Raw genomic sequence first — 15,037 nt, forward strand, 5'->3', positions numbered from 1 at the left:
AATTTTATATATTGTATAAAAATATATATAAAAACATTATTATACAATAATTGTACAATTTGTTAAGTTCTTTACAAACTCTTCTGGCATTACAGTACACAAATAAACCACAACATTAACACGGATATTATAACATTTAACTGACGCAAGTGTGTGAAAGAATGTGAGCATGTGTATGAATGACAGAGTGTAAACTCCATTTCTACTAAACAATACAGAACAAGCGTTTACCTTTTTGGTTTTACAAATTATACACTTACAGTTTGTTTCATAGTCCATGAATACAGATCATGCTTCACTGTCAATTTTCATGATCTCTTAAGCATAACTGATGTAGTCATGAAGGATCCCCATCAGCACAGCATGTGACATCTTCTACTGTACATCATCCAGGTCAGCGTCCTTTAAACAATGTGTGGCAATGTGTGCATCCGTGTCGGCGTTATTTGACACCCGATGAAACACAGTCATTTGTTTGGGTGAAGAGCACGCACGCGATGTCTTTGAGGAGGCAATCTCTGTGCATTGTGAGTGTTTTTTCAAGGAAAAAATGCTCCGCTCTTGTTAGTCTCTCTTCCGAAAAAAAAAAAAGGGAAAAAAGGCAGCCATCTGCTTCCCGCGGTTCAGGACCTGCCGCTGCTGAGGCACGGAGGAGAATGAGCTCGTGGGAATACAGGTGGATCTGTTTGAATGTTTTAAAGAGAGATTTTCCCTTTCACGCTCCTAATGGCGGCGGACGAGAGAGAGCCTCGGGAGGATGATGTTATATATTTAACACTTTCTGATACTGAGGTTAGTGCTCTGCTGGGTTTTTACCCAGGAAAAGCAGGAGATATTTGAGGATGGTGAAGAAGCTGAGGCTGAGCCATCTCAATTCTCCTGCCCTGCGTATGTAGAGCTGTTAGAGGTTATGGATCGCGCCACAACAAAGTTGGACTTGCCATGAAAATGCGCTAACAAGGTGACGATGTAAAGCCATAAAAAAAAAAAAAAAACCCTCCATGAGCATTATCTTTCTGACCATAACCCTCCAGCTCAGGTGAGCCTTCCATTTCTGCATGATCTCCATACAGATATCAAAAAGAAATCTAGAAATCATCGAGGTGATGCGCGAAAGCGGCTATGAGAGGATGCCCCCTGTAGAAAGAGCTAAAAAAAAATTCTCTCTGCAGGGGAGACATCCTCTCTTAAGCTCCCTCCTTGCCATCTATGCCCCTTCAGAAATTCATCTGGCTGAAATGGCAAGGCAACGCAGCAGCAGGTCAGTCTGTGGCTTTATTACACATGATGGTGGTGCTTCAAGCATATCAGGCTGATCTGCTAAGAGACCTGGATGGAGGCAAGGGCCTTTCTCCTGATCAGGTAGCTGAGCCGCGCCGCACCACGGACCTCTCTCCATGCTACCAAGCAGGCCGCCTCCGCCATAGGCAGGATTATGGCAGCCATGGTGGCAGCGAAGAGACGTCTGTGGATGAACCTGGCAGACATCGGGAAGAAAGAAAAGGCTTTCTTCTTGATACTCAGGTTTCGCCTTCTGAACTTATCGGTATTTCCGTTGAGATGGTGATAGAGAGGTTCAGGGAGATCAAGGCTAGTTTCATACTCCTGCTCCTCCCCCACCTGTGGGCAGGGGTGAGAGGAATTGTGGGTCAAGAGGAAATAAGCAGAACCTAAGGGATGTGATCCAGACGAGGCAGCCGAAGTGATACCAAGGAATCTACTCGTTCCCTTCAGAGATTTTTAACTTCTGCTTTTATCCTCCCTTTCCTAATTCCCCTGTAACCACCAGCTCTCCACCTGATCGAGGTTAGGTGGAAACCTCTCGCATAACAGTCTCCTATGCTGGACCTATAATGTTTTTGGCTGGTTTTATGTTCATAGCAACCACCTTACTGATGGTCTGGGCGTAAAGAAGGCGCCCCTTGAGCGGGGCTCCAGTGCAGGAGTGTGGGTGAGTATGTAACCCTCTCTGTATATACTTATGTGTATTAAATTGCTGGTGGTTTCGTGTCTACTAATAAACTATGTGAGTTTCCTTTGCAGTGCTCAATTACAGTGTTTACTAAACACTCACCAGCACCAGCCATCCGGCTTCATTCCGGTATTAGGTGGCTGAGATCACAGCCTCCTTGATCATCAGGCCTGGCACAGCACTGCAGGGAATGTCATGGATGTCATGGATGCTTAGTGATGCTGTTGCATTTAGCGGGAAGTAGAGATGGCAGTTAAAGAAGTACGGTGGCCGAGAAGTGCAAAACAAATCACAATTACAAAAACAAAATAACAAATCCAAAAACACAACGACAATTCAGAAAACAAAATAACAATTCAAAAAACACAACGACAATTCAGAAAACAAAATAACAATTCAGAAAACACAACGACAATTCAGAAAACAAAATAACAATTCAGAAAACACAACGACAATTCAGAAAACACAACGACAATTCAGAAAACAAAATAACAATTCAGAAAACACAACGACAATTCAGAAAACACAACGACAATTCATACAAAACGGAAAAGGTAGGTATATTTTGAGAACGACATACTTATCGCTGATTGGATGAGACACCTAGTTCGGTCCCATTGAGTGATATGTTCGCCTGAGAAATCTACGACGTGTCCTCTGTTCTGTCCCATGTGGGTTGAGTTCTTGCAACAGCCGCATTATGTCATCACGTTTAACACGCAACTTGTATTTCTGCAGAAGTACTAACCACATTGTCCGGTAGCCGAACAACTGTCCTGGTCCACGCAGCTCTGCTCTAATAGCATTCCTTACTTCGTCTATGGGTGAATAGTTCTTTCTTCTGAACATACCATTATTCTTCAGGTGTGTTTTTAAAGAGCGCAAGCTCATTTTAATGTCGTGGTATGTCGCCAGCATGTCCACAATCACGGCATATGAATGTCCTTCTTCAAAGTAGCGTTTAATGTGTTCCATTTTAGCAAAATTCAACATTAGATTTCAACAAAGTTGATCACAATTTATTTTTGATTGACAGGTGTCTCATCCAATCAGCGATAAGTATGTCGTTCTCAAAATATACCTACCTTTTCCGTTTTGTATGAATTGTCGTTGTGTTTTCTGAATTGTCGTTGTGTTTTCTGAATTGTTATTTTGTTTTCTGAATTGTCGTTGTGTTTTCTGAATTGTCGTTGTGTTTTCTGAATTGTTATTTTGTTTTCTGAATTGTCGTTGTGTTTTCTGAATTGTCGTTGTGTTTTCTGAATTGTTATTTTGTTTTCTGAATTGTCGTTGTGTTTTCTGAATTGTCGTTGTGTTTTCTGAATTGTTATTTTGTTTTCTGAATTGTCGTTGTGTTTTTTGAATTATTTTGTTTTCTGAATTGTCGTTGTGTTTTTTAAATTGTTATTTTGTTTTCTGAATTGTCGTTGTGTTTTTGGATTTGTTATTTTGTTTTTGTAATTGTGATTTGTTTTGCACTTCTCGGCCACCGTAAAGAAGTCTGAAAAAAAAGAAAATGAAGAGTCGTTCATTTTTGTAAATTCAAAGACCTGCCATGTTCATTTTTTTCAGTGTAGGTTTCATAATACTCTACTCTTATCACGGACAGCAACAACAACAATACTGAAACATTAAAACAGACATGACATTCACATACCTCACACATATTCATGTACGTGGAGGGCTGCTCTTCAAAGGGTTAGTTCACCAAAAAATAAAAATGGTCATAATTTACTCTCCCCATGTTGTTCCAGACCCATACAAACTGAAAATCTTTGGAACACAAATAAAAATATTTAATATTCTCTTACAACCCGAATTCCGGAAAAGTTGGGACGTTTTTTAAATTTTAATAAAATGAAAACTAAAGGAATTTCAAATCACATGAGCCAATATTTTATTCACAATAGAACATAGATAACGTAGCAAATGTTATAAACTGAGAAATTTTACACTTTTATCCACTTAATTAGCTCATTTAAAATTTAATGCCTGCTACAGGTCTCAAAAAAGTTGGCACGGGGGCAACAAATGGCTAAAAAAGCAAGCAGTTTTGAAAAGATTCAGCTGGGAGAACATCTAGTGATTAATTAAGTTAATTGATATCAGGTCTGTAACATGATTACCTATAAAAGCTTTGTCTTAGAGAAGCAGAGTCTCTCAGAAGTAAAGATGGGCAGAGGCTCTCCAATCTGTGAAAGACTGCGTAAAAAAATTGTGGAAAACTTTAAAAACAATGTTCCTCAACGTCAAATTGCAAAGGCTTTGCAAATCTCATCATCTACAGTTCATAACATCATCAAAAGATTCAGAGAAACTGGAGAAATCTCTGTGCGTAAGGGACAAGGCCGGAGACCTTTATTGGATGCCCGTGGTCTTCGGGCTCTCAGACGACACTGCATCACTCATCGGCATGATTGTGTCAATGACATTACTAAATGGGCCCAGGAATACTTTCACAAACCACTGTCGGTAAACACAATCCGCAGTGCCATCAGCAGATGCCAACTAAAGCTCTATCATGCAAAAAGGAAGCCATATGTGAACATGGTCCAGAAGCGTCGTCGTGTCCTGTGGGCCAAGGCTCATTTAAAATTGACTATTTCAAAGTGGAATAGTGTTTTATGGTCAGACGAGTCCAAATTTGACATTCTTGTTGGAAATCACGGACGCCGTGTCCTCCGGGCTAAAGAGGAGGGAGACCTTCCAGCATGTTATCAGCGTTCAGTTCAAAAGCCAGCATCTCTGATGGTATGGGGGTGCATAAGTGCATACGGTATGGGCAGCTTGCATGTTTTGGAAGGCTCTGTGAATGCTGAAAGGTATATAAAGGTTTTAGAGCAACATATGCTTCCCTCCAAACAACGTCTATTTCAGGGAAGGCCTTGTTTATTTCAGCAGGACAATGCAAAACCACATACTGCAGCTATAACAACAGCATGGCTTCGTTGTAGAAGAGTCTGGGTGCTAACCTGGCCTGCCTGCAGTCCAGATCTTTCACCTATAGAGAACATTTGGCGCATCATTAAACGAAAAATATGTCAAAGACGACCACGAACTCTTCAGCAGCTGGAAATCTATATAAGGCAAGAATGGGACCAAATTTCAACAGCAAAACTCCAGCAACTCATAGCCTCAATGCCCAGACGTCTTCAAACTGTTTTGAAAAGAAAAGGAGATGCTACACCATGGTAAACATGCCCCGTCCCAACTATTTTGAGACCTGTAGCAGAAATCAAAATTGAAATGAGCTCATTTTGTGCATAAAATTGTAAACTTTCTCAGTTTAAACATTTGCTATGCTATCTATGTTCTATTGTGAATAAAATATTGGCTCATGTGATTTGAAAGTCTTTTAGTTTTCATTTTATTAAAATTTAAAAAACGTCCCAACTTTTCCGGAATTCGGGTTGTATTTTTTGTCCTCCTTTGCTAGTCTGGGAGACCAATATTTTCACAATGAAGACACAAGCTCAACAACTATGATATATAACATGCAAAACATTACTGTTAACAATTACCACTTCAACAATAATTATGTTAATCTTTATTACATTACGCTGTTTCCTTTAGGAAACTAACGTACATTCAGTTTAAACGCGGAAAATAAGATAAATTAACAGTGTAACCGTAACCATAACCTTCTATTAACACCTCAAAAAGTGCAGATATTGTAAAATCTTATGTAAATGACATAAGACACTCACGGACATTATATTACCTCTTCCATTTAGCAAAAGAGGCCATTAAAGAAGACGTGAACCACCTGGTGAAAAAAATGGAAACTTATGGATTCGAAAAAAAAAAAAAGAGGAAAACGTATCTCGTTATTTTGACATAATAACTTGTTATTTCAAGATATTAAGTCATTATTTCGACATAAATCTTGTAAGCACAACTAGCAAAGAATCCGCAGGATTAATAAACTCGGCTCGTCCACCGCTTCTCTCCTGTTGAAAAAGAACTGAGCTCGCGGTTGCTGCTTGTCGGTGCAGTATAGAAGGGATGAAAGGGGCGTTTTAGCTCCACCCACACATTCAAACAAATATTAAAGCATAATCAAATTTTTTACCCATAAACAAAAATACGAAAAACTAATTCTTTAACAAAATGGAAAAACAAAAATCAAACCGTTTCTCATTTCTCTTTATTTCTTTTTAAGTAGAAAATCAAATGACCAAAAGATACACAGACCTTAAATCTAATTGATTAAAGCCTGTTCACAATCGAAACATAATAAATTGAGTTGTTCATTTTTGTAAATTCAAAGACCTGCCATGTTCATTTTTTTCAGTGTAGGTTTCATAATAGTCTGCTCTTATTACGGACAGCAACAACAACAATAACAGATAAAATAATAATAATAATAGCCACAGTAGTGGAACTTGTAGTAGTGGTAGGCTAACACAGTGCAAGCCAAGTTGATTAAAAAAGAGTTTCTGATCGGGCCAATAAAGGTCAAGTACATAAAGCAAAATTGGCCATTGAAGAAAAATGAATAGGCAATAATATGATTGTTTAAAGTTAACAAATAAACCAAATCTAACAGATAAAAAGGTAACAAAGAGCATTACTGGCTATTAGCACAAAACTTGAAAAAAAAAAAATTGGAGCACCAACTTGTAAAAGTGCTAAACAATGAATTAGGTCAACATAACTACAATGCGTTCTTTAATGGATACACTGTCTTAAGGGCTGTTCACATATTGAGTCTTTTGCACGCTCAAGTTCGTTATTTCCAATGTAGGTGCGCGGTATGTGCGCTCATAATGGAAGCGACGTGGTCACGACTCTTTTTTTTCCAGGTGCGTCTGCACCACATCAAGTTAAAAACAACTCAACTTTTCAGAATGCCACAAGCAACCAACCAATCAGCTTCATCCTTTCCCGTAACAACTTTGAAAGCTCAGCCAAGATGAAGGAACAGCTGACCATAGCTATATATGGATTGCCATTTTGAAATAAATTTAGTAGCAGAGCTACTGCAAGCGATTTTTAGTGCTGCAAATCCATTTATCCTTTGCTGAAATTTCCGCGTCTTCATGGAAAAAAATGCAGGTCATGGTTGCTTATCCACAGCAGACTCCTCAGGAGCGCAACTGCCCGAGTGGGAGGAGAAAGCGGTGCACCTAGCGTTTTCCATGCGTTTTTAGGCGAGATATGTGAACTGCCCCTTATTCTGCCCTCTAGTGGCTCATATTGAAATTAATACAAGCCTTATCATAATGAGACTTATGTCGAAATAAAGACTTATGTCGAAATAACGAGGAGTTATGTCGAAATAACAACTTATTATGTCAAAATAACTAGATAAGTTTCCCTTATTTTCACCATGCGGTTCAGGGCTTCTGTAATTAAAGGGTTAGTTCACCCAAATATTAAAATTATGTCATTAATGACTCACCCTCATGTCGTTCCAAACCAGTAAGACCTCCGTTCATCTTCGGAACACAGTTTAAAGATTTAGTCAGAAAGCTTTCTGTCCCTCCAATGAAAATGTATGTACGGAGGGCGACCGTAAAGGACACAATCTCCTTGCTCCCCTGAGAAAACTGACTACCAGAGCGTCTTTACCAAACAGTCCCCGCAGTGGCCACACATGAAGGTTCTACAGCTCGGGGCTGGGGTGCCATATCGTGCCATTCGCCTGAGACAGCAGGTCCTTCCTGAGGGGGATTTGCCATGGGGGAGCAACCACTAACTCTCTCAGATCCGCGAACCAGGGCTGATTAGGCCAGTTTGGGGCCACAAGTATATCTGACGCTCCTTCCTCCCTGATTTTGCACAACACCATAGGCAGAATCTTCACAGGAGGAAACTCGTAAAGTCTGGCTTCTGGCCAGCGCGATGTCAGAGCATCTCCTGACAGAGGGGAGTGACATAGCGAGAAGAACGTCAGACAGTGCGTGTTCTCACTTGTGGCAAACAAATCCACTTCCGCCCTCCCGAATCGATCCCAAATCATTTGAACTGATCCTGGGTGAAGCCTCGACTCTCCTTGAGGAATCCCGTTCCTCGAAAGCATGTCCACTCCGCGGTTCAGGATACCGGGGATGTGCGCCGCTCTTATGGAGAGAAAGTGTCGGTCCGCCCACAACAGGAGACTCGCTGCCTGTTTGAATAGAGCTCTGGAGCGCACGCCGCCCTGGCGATTTATGTACGAGACCACAGACGTGTTGTCAGTTTGAATCAGTACATGTTGCTGCTCCAATTTTGACCAAATGCCATGTTCTCTGTGACTCTGACCCAGGCACACTGCTCCCCAGCCTGAAGTTGACGCGTCCGTCAAGACAACTATGCGCTGTGTCACTATACCCAAAGGAACTCCTGGGCTGAAAATATCCGGGCTTTTCCATGGTTTCAGAGTGCTGACGCAACTGTGAGGGACCGTAATTCGCTTGTGGCCCGAAGACCACGTCTTTGGCGTAACTCGAGTTTTTAGCCAAAACTGCAGTGGCCGCATATGCAGCAGACCCAGATGGCACACTGAAGAAGCCGCCGCCATCAGTCCCAGAAGCCTCTGAAATTCCCTCAGTGAAACCGACCTGCCCGGTCTGAAATGGTGCAGAGTCAATGAGATTGCCTTTATGCTCTCCCGAGAGAGATGGACTCGCATCGCCATCGAGTCCAAACATACTCCCAGATATGTTATATTCTGACTCTGTAAAAACACGCTCTTCTGCATATTCACACGCAGTCCCATCATATCCAGATGGTGAAGCAGTGTTTCCACGTGACTGATTAGCACATCTCTTGAGTGAGCTAAAATCAGCCAATCGTCCAGATAATTCAAGACACGCAATTCGCTCGATCTGAGGGGAGAAAGCGCTGTGTCCACACACTTTGAAAATGTGCGGGGGGCCAGGGCCAGTCCAAACGGAAGCACTGAATACTGATAAGCCAGGATAGCATAATCTCAGGAAGCGCCTGTGGCATGTCGCTATTTGAATATCAAAGTATGCGTCTTTTATATCCACTGAAGCGAACCAGTCCCCGGGCTGTATCTGAGCCAAGATCTGTTTCAGTGGCTGTCCAACCGGTCCTTGAGCCTGGGGAGGTGCCGAAGAAGAGCGGGACCTCACGGATGAAGGACCTCACGGATGAAAACTATCCGTGGACTCACTTCCTGTTTGTTGTTGGCGGCTGTACTGCGTTTGAGCTCCGTCACTATATTCTTTTCATTGACTATTTTTAACTCAAAAATCAATTGTATACATCATCGTTTCCGTTTATATAACGTGTGAATATATCCTCTATTGTATTCTACAACAAAAACAATCAGAGCGCCTCGCTATCACTAGTTTTATTTTGATCTCCCGGGTCCGCTATTAGCTTTTAGCCCGTTAGCATCAGCGGCGTGGTTGCAGCTAACTGCGCTAACATTGCTAATACTCTATTCACACACATTACCACTGCTGTACTCACTGTTACTTGCTTTAATGGCGGATGAATGTCTCCACTCTGTGCAGCTCGAGGCCGTGGGAAAGCAGATTCGCGACCTGGAGGTGAGGCAGGCCCAGCTGAGAGAGCGGAGAACCGCGCTGGAATCATCCCGGGCTGATGCTCACAAGTCCGGGGTAAGTATACAGCGATCTGTTAACAGTCCCACCACGTCTACTCCGTGTGTTTCTCTGCACAGGCCCGGTGCACCCAGGACGCGATCTTCCCAGATGTCCTTCACTGCGACGCCGGGACACCACGGACCCTGGGTGCATCCACAGCGGAGGACGCGAGCCGGGTCCCGGGCGACGACTTCTCCCCCTCCTGCCTTCGACATCTCCATCCGGAACCGCTTCGCTCCCCTCCGCGAGACAGGACGCGACGCTGTGATCATCGGAGACTCCATCGTCCGACACGTAAGTGCTACGTTAGCCGAAGGTAAAGTGCACACTCATTGTTTGCCTGGTGCTCGTGTTCTCGATGTTTCTGCGCAGATACCCGCGATCCTGAAGGTCGACGAGAGCCCCAGAGCGGTCGTGCTTCACGCCGGGGTTAACGACACCACGCTGCGGCAGACGGAGACGCTGAAGAGGGACTTCAGCAGCCTGATCGAGACGGTTCGCAGCACGACACCCGCGGCGACGATCGTCGTGTCAGGACCACTGCCCACGTATCGACGAGGACACGAAAGGTTCAGTAGACTTTTTGCTTTAAATGAATGGTTGTTGTCATGGTGTAAAGAACAGAAACTGCTATTTGTTAATAACTGGAATCTTTTCTGGGAGCGTCCTAGGCTGTTTCGCGCTGATGGATTACACCCCAGCAGAATCGGAGCGGAGCTGCTCTCTGACAACATCTCCAGGACACTTCGCTCCATGTGACTAGTAAGACAATTCTCTAATAACTATTATGATGAGTTTTGTTCCACCCGCTTAAATGATAAAAGTACTTGTGCTGTAAAAACTATTAAGACTGTGTCTGTTCCCCGAATAGTGAGGTCAAAATATAATGTAGGATCTAGAAAAAATCTTATCGTAATTAAACCAGAAAAATGTAAAGTAAATGAACAAAAACAATTTTTAAAGTTTGGGCTCATAAATATTAGATCACTCACACCCAAAGCAGTTATTGTAAATGAAATGATCACAGAAAATAGTTTTGATGTACTCTGCTTGACTGAAACCTGGCTAAAACCAAATGATTATTTTGGTCTAAATGAGTCTACTCCACCAAACTACTGTTATAAGCATGAGCCCCGTCAGACTGGTCGTGGAGGAGGTGTTGCAACAATATATAGTGATATTCTCAATGTTACCCAGAAAACAGGATACAGGTTTAACTCTTTTGAAATACTTCTGCTAAATGTTACACTGTCAGACATGCAAAAGAAATCTAATGTATCTCTTGCTCTGGCTACTGTGTATAGACCACCAGGGCCGTATACAGAATTCCTAAAAGAATTTGCAGATTTCCTCTCAGACCTTCTAGTTACAGTTGATAAGGCGCTAATCATGGGAGATTTTAATATTCACGTTGATAATGCAAATGATACATTAGGACTTGCGTTTACTGACCTAATAAACTCCTTTGGAGTCAAGCAAAATGTCACCGGGCCCACTCATCGTTTTAATCATACACTAGATCTAATTATATCGCATGGAATCGATCTTACTGCTATAGATATTGTACCCCAATGTGATGATATTACAGACCATTTCCTTGTATCGTGCATGCTGCGTATAACTGATATTAACTATATGTCTCAGCGTTACCGTCTGGGCAGAACTATTGTTCCAGCCACCAAAGACAGATTCGCAAATAACCTGCCTGATCTATCTCAACTGCTATTTGTACCCAAAAATACACATGAATTAGACGAAATTACTGACAACATGGGCACTATTTTCTCTAATACATTAGAAGCTGTTGCCCCCATCAAATTGAAAAAGGTTAGAGAAAAACGTACTGTGCCATGGTATAACAGTAATACTCACTCTCTCAAGAAAGTAACTCGTAGTCTTGAACGCAAATGGAGAAAAACTAACTTGGAAGTTTTTAAAATTGCATGGAAAAACAGTATGTCCAGCTATAGACAGGCTCTAAAAACTGCTAGGGCAGAGCATATCCACAAACTCATTGAAAATAACCAAAACAATCCAAGGTTTTTATTTAGCACAGTGGCTAAATTAACAAATTACCAGACGCCACCTGATTCAAATATTCCACCAACGTTAAATAGTAATGACTTTATGAATTTCTTCACTGATAAAATAGATGACATTAGAAATACAATAGCGAATGTAGATTCTACAGCGTCTAACACTTCAGTTTCATCCATCGCACCCAAAAATAAACTGCAGTGCTTTACAAATATAGGACAGGAAGAGCTAAATAAACTTATCACTGTATCTAAACCAACAACATGTTTATTAGATCCTGTACCCACTAAATTACTAAAAGAGCTGTTACCTGTAGCCGAAGAACCGCTTCTCAATATCATTAACTCGTCGTTATCTTTATGTCACGTCCCAAAACCATTCAAGCTGGCGGTTATCAAGCCTCTTATTAAGAAACCAAAACTAGATCCTAGTGTACTGGCAAATTATAGGCCTATTTCAAATCTTCCATTTATGTCTAAAATTTTAGAAAAAGTTGTGTCTGCTCAATTGAGCACCTTCCTGCATAAAAATGATCTGTATGAAGAATTTCAGTCAGGTTTTAGGCCCCACCATAGCACAGAAACTGCACTTGTTAAAATTACAAATGACCTGCTTCTTGCGTCAGATCAAGGCTGCATCTCATTTCTAGTCTTACTTGATCTTAGTGCTGCGTTCGACACCATAGATCATGACATACTCATAGATCGATTACAAAACTATACAGGTATTCAAGGGCAGGCTCTAAGATGGTTTAGATCCTACCTGTCCGATCGCTACTATTTTGTTTACTTAAATGGGGTGTCATCTCATTTATCATCAGTAAAATATGGAGTGCCACAAGGATCCGTCCTAGGTCCCCTTCTATTTTCAATATACATGTTGCCCCTTGGTAATATTATTAGAAAATACGGAATTAGCTTCCACTGTTATGCTGATGATACTCAGCTATATATTTCAACGAGACCAGATGAAACTTCCCAATTATCTAAGCTAACAGAGTGTGTTAAAAATGTAAAAGATTGGATGACAAATAATTTTCTCCAATTAAATTCGGATAAGACAGAGATATTAATTATTGGACCAAAAAACACCACACAGAATCTTGTAGATTACAATCTGCAACTAGACGGATGTACTGTTACTTCCTCTACAGTCAGAAATCTGGGTGTTATATTAGACAGCAATTTGTCTTTTGAAAATCATATTTCCAATGTTACAAAAACCGCATTCTTCCATCTTAGAAATATTGCCAAGCTACGAAACATGTTATCTGTTTCTGATGCAGAAAAGCTAGTTCATGCTTTCATGACCTCTAGACTGGACTATTGTAATGGACTTCTAGGTGGTTGTCCTGCTTCGTCAATAAACAAGCTACAGGTAGTCCAAAATGCAGCAGCTAGAGTCCTTACCAGGTCAAGAAAATATGATCATATTACCCCAATTTTACAGTCTCTGCACTGGCTACCTATTAAGTTCCGTATCTGTTACAAATTATCATTACTTACCAATAAGGCCCTAAATGGTTTAGCTCCTGCGTACCTAACTAGCCTTCTACCACACTACAACCCATCACGCACCCTAAGGTCACAAAACGCTGGACTTTTGGTAGTTCCTAGGATAGCAAAGTCCACTAAAGGAGGTAGAGCTTTTTCACATTTGGCTCCCAAACTCTGGAATAGCCTTCCTGATAATGTTCGGGGTTCAGACACACTCTCTCTGTTTAAATCTAGATTAAAAACGCATCTCTTTCGCCAAGCATTCGAATAATGTATCTCTTAAATTGTGAGTGTAGTTGCATCTGCATTTTTATTCTTTAGCTTGGGTTAAACTAATTTTACTTTGTTGGATCAGCAGCTATGCTAATGATGTCTCTATTTTGTTTCTATGTTTTGCCACGGGATTTACATCCCGTGGTAACTAGGATTTACACAAGCTCCAGTCTGGATCCAGAACACCTGAGAAGAGATGATGCTGACCCTCAGAGGACCCCAGATGATCCTAACCTTGAATCAACAAACAGAACTAACAATTATTGCTACATGTGTGACTGCATCCTATAATTACTATTAATTAATAATATTGATAGTTCATCATCTAGCTGACTACGTCTTGTATTATTATTATTATTTTTATTTTTCTAAAATCCTGTCAAACGTGCACAAACTACTAGCTACTACTAAATATTGTAGAAACATAATTTTCTGTAAAGTTGCTTTGTAATGATTTGTATTGTAAAAAGCGCTATACAAATAAACTTGAATTGAATTGAAAACTTGAATGAAGACTGGAGTGAGCGACGGGCCATCACGTGGCTCATCGCTTTGGCATGCTTCTGTGTCTCGGAGTAACGCTCTGTGACCGACTCCACAGCTTCACCAAAGAGGCCGGATGGAGTGACTGGAGCGTTTAGAAGCGTCTTGCGGTCTGCGTCCTTCAGGTCAAGAAAGAGATTCTGACATAATTTTGGCGTCCATGCATTTTATACTGCCCGCTGACCTGTCAGTATTTGCATGCAGCTGTCCCCAACTGGCGTTAGCCCATAAGATTTCAGCGAAAGTGGAGAAGGGAGGAGTTCCCATATACGTCTTAGCTGACTACTGAAACTACGGTTTGCCGAAGACTTTTGTGAGGAAGACAGAGAAAGGAAAAAAAAGCTGTGGCCTGCATTTAAAAGTGCGAGGGATGCAGGAAGAAAGGCATACTATGTCAGAGCCCGAGCATTTGTTGAAGGCAAAGAAATCATTCTGCCACCTTGAAGTTTGTTGTCCTGCGGCTGGCTAGTCCAGGATCTTTTGTTGCAGATCAGCCGTGTTCTTTGGTTTTTGTGCCTTAATATCTTTTTAAGTATAGTTCAAAACCTTTTGTCTGGAATTTGTCAAATTGTTATATGACAAGTTGGTTCACTTAACACTGACTCTTGTTCTAAATGCAGAGTTTGGGGTGTTCCCTTTTTTGCCCTAAGCTTCATTGCTTTTTTGTTACTACAGTTCTTTTATATATTTGTTTTTGACACAGTGAAAAGGAAAGCGTTATTTTTATTTGCGAAACAATTGAAGCCTGATTTTTGTTTTTTCCAAGAATCCCATTCATCTGTTAATGATGTAAAATTCTGGAGATCATAATGGGGTAATGACTTTTGGTTTTCCCTTGGAACTGAACGCTCTGCAGGAGTTACTTCTCTAAGGAATGTATTTAAAGGGAATATATTACACTCGGAATATGATTCATATGGACATTTTTTGTGTCACGTCATTGATCTTAATTCAACTTTTATTATTATGGCAAATATTTATGGATTTAATTCAAAGTCTGAGAATGCTTGAGTATATAGAAAAGCAGACTGCTATACTGGCTGAAAAAAAATTCCCAAACTCTCTGCTTGTTATAGGTGGGGATTTAAATATTGCAATTGACTGTGTTCTTGATAAGTGGCCTCCCAGCCGACCCTCATCTCTTAATTTAAAAT

General features: G+C 41.1%; 1 protein-coding gene across 1 annotated transcript in view; it reads left to right on the forward strand.

The window, feature by feature from the left end:
* LOC132155091 (5'-3' exoribonuclease 1-like) overlaps positions 1-15,037 on the forward strand; it is a 77,479-nt gene that overhangs the window by 33,417 nt on the left and 29,025 nt on the right. The window lies entirely within an intron of this gene.

This window comes from Carassius carassius, chromosome 12 (genome assembly GCF_963082965.1).
Source record: "Carassius carassius chromosome 12, fCarCar2.1, whole genome shotgun sequence".
Taxonomy (NCBI): domain Eukaryota; kingdom Metazoa; phylum Chordata; class Actinopteri; order Cypriniformes; family Cyprinidae; genus Carassius; species Carassius carassius.